The sequence below is a fragment of the Rhinopithecus bieti genome, unplaced genomic scaffold (genome assembly GCF_001698545.2).
Source record: "Rhinopithecus bieti isolate Rb0 unplaced genomic scaffold, ASM169854v2 scaffold_3763, whole genome shotgun sequence".
NCBI classification, from domain to species: Eukaryota; Metazoa; Chordata; class Mammalia; order Primates; family Cercopithecidae; genus Rhinopithecus; species Rhinopithecus bieti.
This window is the reverse complement of record NW_016804379.1, coordinates 2,305,168-2,312,155: the sequence shown is the minus strand read 5'-3', so window position 1 is coordinate 2,312,155 and position 6,988 is coordinate 2,305,168.

The window sequence follows — 6,988 nt, the reverse complement described above, 5'->3', positions numbered from 1 at the left end:
TTTTTTTTTTTTTTTTTTTTTTTTTTTTTTTGATTTTGGTTTTGTTTGTTTTGTTTTGTTTTGAGATGGAGTCTCACTCTATCACCAAGGCTGGAGTGGAGTGGCATGATCTTGGCTCACTGCAACCTCTGCCTCCTGGGTTCAAGTGATTCTCCTGCCTCAGCCTCCTGAGTATCCTTCAGGAGCTTTTATAATGTAGGCATGGTGGTGACAAAATCTCTCAGCATTTGCTTGTCTGTAGAGGATTTTATTTCTCCTTCACGTATGAAGCTTAGTTTGACAGGATATGAAATTCCGGGTTGAAAATTCTTTTCTTTAAGAATGTTGAATATAGGCCCCCACTCTCTTCTGGCTTGTAGGGTTTCTGCAGAGAGATCTACTCTTAGTCTGATGGGCTTCCCTTTGTGTGTAACCCAACCTTTCTTTTTGGCTGCCCTTAACATTTTTTTCCTTCATTTTAACCTTGGTGAAACTGACAATTATGTGTCTTGGGGTTGCTCTTCTCAAGGAGTATCTTTGTGGTGTTCTTTGTATTTCCTGAATGTGAATGTCAGCCTGCTTTGCTAGGTTAGGGAGGTTCTCCTGGATAATACCCTGAAGAGTGTTTTCTAACTTGGTTCCATTCTCCCTGTCACTTTCAGGTACACCAATCAAACGTAGATTTGGACTTTTCACACAGTCCCAAATTTCTTGGAAGCTTTGTTCATTTCTTGTCACTCTTTTTTCTCTAATCTTGTCTTCCTGCTTTATTTCATTGATTTGATTAATTTGATCTTCAATCACTTCCACTTGATCGAATTGGCATTGAAGCTTGTGCATGCTTCATGAAGTTCTTGTAGCATGGAGTTTCAGCTCCATCAGGTCATTTAAGCTCTTCTCTACACTGGTTATTCTAGTTAGCCATTCGTCTAACCTTTTTTCAAGGTTTTTAGCTCTCTTGCAATGGGTTAGAACATGCTCCTTTAGCTCAGAGAGGTTTGTTATTACCAGCCTTCTGAAGCCTACTTCTGTCAACTTATGAAACTCATTCTCCATCTAGTTTTGTTCTCTTGCTGGCGAAGAGTTGTGTTCCTTTGGAGGAGAAGAGGCATTCTGGTTTTTGGAGTTTTCAGCCTTTATGCTCTGGTTTCTCCCATCTTTGTGGTTTTATCTACTTTTGGTCTTTGATGTTGGTGACCTACAGATGGGGTTTTGTTGTGGATGTCCTTTTTGCTGATGTTGATGCTATTCCTTTCTGTTTGTTAGTTTTCCTTCTAACAGACAGGCCCCTCAGCTGCAGGTCTGTTGGAGTTTGCTGGAGGTCCACTCCAGACCCTGTTTGCCTGGGAATCACCAGCGGAGGTTTTAGAACAGAAAATATTGCTGCCTGACCCTTCCTCTGGAAGGGGCACCTGCCAGTATGAGGTGTCTGCTGGCCCCTACTGGGAGGTGTCACCCAGTCAGGCTACACAGGGGTCGGGGACCCACTTGAGGAAGCAGTCTGTCTGTTATCGGAGCTCAAACGCTGTGCTGGGAGAAGCACTTTTCTCTTCAGAGCTGTGAGGCAGGGACGTTTAAGTCTGGAGAAGCTGTGTGCTCCCTTTCATTCAGATATGCCCTGCCCCAGAGGTGGAATCTACAGAGGCAGTAGGCCTTGCTGAGCTGCAGTGGGCTCCACCCAGTTCAAGCTTCCTTGCTGCTTTGTTTACACTGTGAGCATACAACTGCCTACTCAAGCCTCAGCAATGGCAGACGCCCCCTGCCCACCGCCAAGCTCCCGCATCCTAAGTTGATCTCAGACTGCTGCATTAGCAGTGAGCAAGGCTCCATGTGTGTGGGACCCACCAAGCCAGGCACAGGAGGGGATCTCCTTGTCTACCAGTTGTGAAGACCATGGGAAAAGTGCAGTATTTGGGCAGAAGTGTACCACTCCTCCAGGTACAGTCACTTATGGCTTCCCTTGGCTAGGAAAGGGAAATCCTCCAACGCCTTGCACTTCCCGGGTGAGAAAACACCCTGCCCTGCTTTGGCTCACCCTCCATGGGCTGCACCCACTGTCCAACCTGTCCCAGTGAGATGAACCAAGTACCTCAGTTGGAAATGCAGAAATCACACGTCTTCTGTGTTGATCTCGCTGGGAGCTGTAGACCAGAGCTGTTCCTATTTGGCCATCTTGGAAGCGATTCCCCCCTACTTTTTTGTATTTTCAAGACAAGGTCTCACTTCTGTTGTCTCACTCACATCTGTGCAGTGGCACAGTCATTGCTCACTGCAGCCTTGACATCCCTGGGCTCAGATCTTGACCGTCCACTTTAGCTTCCTGAGTAACTGGGACTACAGGAATGCACCACCACACCTGGATAATTTTTTTATATTTTCTATAGAGACATGGTGTCACTATGCTGTCCAGGCTGGTCTTGAACTCCAGGGCTCAAGCCATCCATTTGCCTCAGCCTCCCAAAGTGCTAGGATTACAGGTGTGAACCACTGTGCCTGGCCCAAAGTCACTTTTAATTGCTAGACATCAATGTTTCTCAGAGAACAAACTCACCCACTGCTGGTTAATCCTTTGGAATTTCCCACTTTCCACAACAGGTTACCACAAACACTGGAAGGATAGACTGATGAAAATCTATGTATTCTATAAAGTATTTTAACCCAAAATTCCCTGTGGAGGAATATAATTTGATGCATTGTTATTCTTCCCAGAGACATTTACTTAGCTCTTCTTTCCAAATAAAATTTACATTCACTCCCTAGAATCTCACTTTGTCTTACAGATTTTGTAGCCATCAGGTTACTGTTAGTGTTGATCTGCCCAACCACATAATTTCTAGAAGAGTGCTGGTAAAAGTGAACGTGAAGGAGTTCACCTGGACATAGACCGTCTTTGAGGGTGACACTGAAGAGAACATTAATGCTATTATCTTCACCATAGACTACATCTTGTCTTTTCTTTTCTTGGAGGATGGTTCAGCAATCCTGGACAGCCAGTGCTCCATGCTTAATTTTGTGTTCCCTCCTAGCTGGAGAAGGCAACACTAGTTTTCATTGGCATTCTGCAGCCAGGAGGAGGCACTATTCCCACCTTAAAACTTCAGAACCAATGGACTGTACCTGTATTTCAAAGTACGTCTTGCCCTACTCAGTATCATAGCAGAGTGGACTTCTGACTACATGGTATAATTTGAGTGGCACCCAGATAAACCAGAATGCAATATATATTCCTGTCTGTCCAGGTTCAATATCTGAAATGCAACAGACTCCATTTTTCTTGAGTTTTAAAGACTTATCAGTCTTCACTAGCCCCTCATTAAAATGCAATCCCTCTAAAAGAACTTATATGTTAAATCATTTTCAGATTGGTGGAGCTTATTATCAGATACTTTCCAGATATAGCCACTGGTAAAAGTTAAACACTGTGGGAATAGATACAAGGTAAGTCCCTAAGTAGTGAAGGGAAACTTCTACCACAAAGAAAGTTTCCAAACTAGTGGAATAATTGAAAATATCTTTAAAAAATTTTTATTTTAGGTTTGGGGGTACATGTAAACATGTAAAGGTTTGTTACATAGATAAACATCTGTCATGGAGGTTTGTTGTACATGTCATTACCTCACCCAGGCATTAAGTCCTGTACCAAATAGTTATCTTTTCTGCTCCTCTCCCTCCTCCCACCCTCCCTGCTCAAGTAGACCCCAATATCTATTGTTCCTTTCTTTGTGTTCATAAATTCTTATCATTTAGCTCCCACTTGTAAGTGAGAACATGTGGTATTTGGTTTTCTATTCCTGCATTAGTTTGCTAAGGATGATAGCCTCCAGCTCCATTCATGTTCCCTCAAAAGACATGATCTTGTTCTTTTTTATGGCTGCATAATATTCCACAGTGTATAGGTACCACGTTTTCTTTATCCAATCTGCCATCGATGGGCATTTAGGTTGATTACATGTTTTTACTGTTGTGAACAGTACTGCTATGAACATACACATGCATGTGTCTTTATGGTAGAATGCTTTATATTCCTCCGGGTATATACCTAGTAATGGGATTGCTAGGTTGAATGGTAGTTCTGCTTTTAGCTCTTTGAAGAATCACCATACTACTTTCTACAATGGTTGAACCAATTTACACTCCCATCAAAAGTGTATAAGGGTTTCCCTTTCTCCGCCATCTTGCCAGCATCTGTTGTTTTTTGACTTTGTTGTTTTTTGACTTTTTAGTAATAGCCATTCTGACTGGTGTAAAATGGTATCTCATTGTGGTTTTGACTTGCATTTCTCTAATGATCAGTGATATTGAGCTTTTTTTCATATGCTTGTTGGCTGCATGTATGTCTTCTTTTGAAAAGTGTCTGTTCATATCTTTTGCCCACTTTTTAATGGGGTTGTTTGTTTTTCTCTTGTAAATTTGTTTAAGTTCCTTATAGAGGATATTAGACTTTCTCAGATGCATAGTTTGCAAATATTTTCTCCCATACTATAGGTTGTTTATTTACTCTGTTGATAGTTTATTTTGCTGTACAGAAGCTCTTAAGTTTAATTAGATCTGATTTGTCCTTTTTTGCTTTTGTTGCAATTGCTTTTGGATTCTTCATCATGAAATCTTTGCCTATTCCTATGTCCAGGATGGTATTGCCTAGGTTGTCTTCCAGTGTTTTTATAGTTTTAGGTTTTACATTTGAGTCTTTAATCCATCTTAAGTTGATTTTTGTACATGGTGTAAGGAAGGGGTCCAGCTTCATTCTTCAGCATATGGCTAGCCAGTTATCGCAGCACCATTTATTAAATAGGAAGTATTTTCCCCATTGCTTGATCTTTGTCAAAGATCAGATGGTCATAGGTGCCTTATTTCTGGATTCTCTAGTCTGTTCCATTGGTCTATATGCTTGTTTTTGTATCGGTACCATGCTGTTATGGTCACTGGAGACTTGTAGCATAGATTGAAGTTGGATAACGTGATTCCTCCAGGTTTGTTCTTTCTGCTTAGGATTGCCTTGGCTATTCAGGTTCTTTTTTTGGTTTCATATATATTTTAAAATAATTTTTTCTAGTTCCGTGAACAATGACATTGGTAGTTTGATAGAACAGCATTGAGTCTGTAAATTGCTCTGTGCAGTACAGCCATTTTCATTATGTTGATTCTTCCTATCTATGAGCATGGGATGTTTTCCCATTTGTTTGTGTCTTCTCTGATTTATTTGTGCAACGTTTTGTAATTTTCATTGTAGAGATCTTTCACCTCCCTGGTTAGCTGTATTCCTCATAATTAATAATTTTTTCAGGCCAGGTACAGTGGCTTGCACCTATAATCTGAGAGCTTTGTGAGGCCAAAGTAGGAGGATCGCTTGAACCCAGGAGTTCCAGAACAGCCTGGGCAGCATAGCAACATCCCATCTCTATAAAAATTTTGAAAATTAGCTAGATGTGTTGCTATTCACCTGTGGTCCCTGCTACTTCTAAGGCTGATGGAGTGGATTGCTTGAGCCCAAGAGTTTGAGGTTACAGTGAACTATGATTATGCCACTGCACTCCAGCCAGGGTGACAGAGTAAGACCCTCATCTCTAAAATAATAATAATAATTATTATTATTCTAGTAAACAGTTTGGACAAAAGTAAAAATTCTCATCTCTCAACCCTTTTCCCAAGCCCACATTCAAATACAATCTCCACTGAATTTAAAATCTAATCATATCAAAGGGTTGAAATGAAGTTATATAAAGCTGACAGCTATTTCTTAGACCTAGAATAATTCTAGAAAAAAATGCCCATATTATTCTTCCAATTCTATATAATTACAACTTATAACTACAGACATGCTTGACTAACTGGTCAAGCATAAATTCACACAAGTAGGTATTATGTAGGTGTTTTTAGAATAAGAGTTCTCGAGCTGTGATTTTTTTTGTCCTGTATTAGGAATGACAGCAGAAAAGTTGTAAAGTAAGAGGTATGTTGAAAGATGACAAAAAATAACTTGGTGACAGATAAGTCAGATAAATTTTGGGGGAATAACAGAACCATCTGAAAAAATGTCAAACTATAATGAATTAAGTGCTTACTGTATACATAGCACTATATATACACTATAATTAAATATTTAATTAAAAGAGTCAAATTTTAGTATGGGAACTTGCCACAAAAGAAACACACAGTGCATCTTTTTGAAAAGTAAGGAATCCATTTGTAAAATGAGCATTTTCCTCTTATGGAAAATGTTCATATGAGGATGGTAATATCTATTTCACACACTGTGAGAATTAGATAGCTTATGTAAATTTAGCACTTGCCACAGTATCTGGCTAGAATCAACCTCTAGCCTTATGTCCTGCTACTCACTTGTCTAAACTTGTCCTTCAAATTACATTGTCTCTAGAAAACTTTCCATGACAAGATTGGGCTCTCCAACATCCTTATTGCCTAACCTCTGAGAGTTGCTTGTTGGGACAGGAGAGCCAGATTTTATGTGTTGGCAGAGCTCCACCTCAGAGAAGAAAGGCATTAACATATACTATTTGCCCAGTATGTGCAGTGAACTGTGTTAAGCACAAAAAATAATAATAAAATAAAATAAAATAAATCCTTCTTGCCCTAAAGTCAAGTTTGGAATAACAGACAAGCAACCAATTACAATGAATAATGATAAAAACGGCATCTGATAGAGGTTTGCAGTCACTATGGAAGATGGAACGATCAAAGAGGCAACCCTCGTTCCCTCTGACTTGAAGGAAAGGGAGAGGTATAGAGTGTCATGGAAAGTTTTTCAGAGACAAGGTCGCTTGAAGGACAAGTTTAGACTTGCAAGCAGTAGGATATAAGGCTAGAGGTTGACCCCAACTAGACCTCTTTGTGTAGATGGGTGTGCATTGTTTTAGAATATTTTGAAAATCTCAAAAATCCAGAGAACTGTTTGTGCTCACATATTTTTGTTATGTTCTCCTACTGGCTTCAGGGGATTCACATGTTCAAAATAACATTCTTTTTTTTTTTTTTTTTTTTTTTTTTTTTT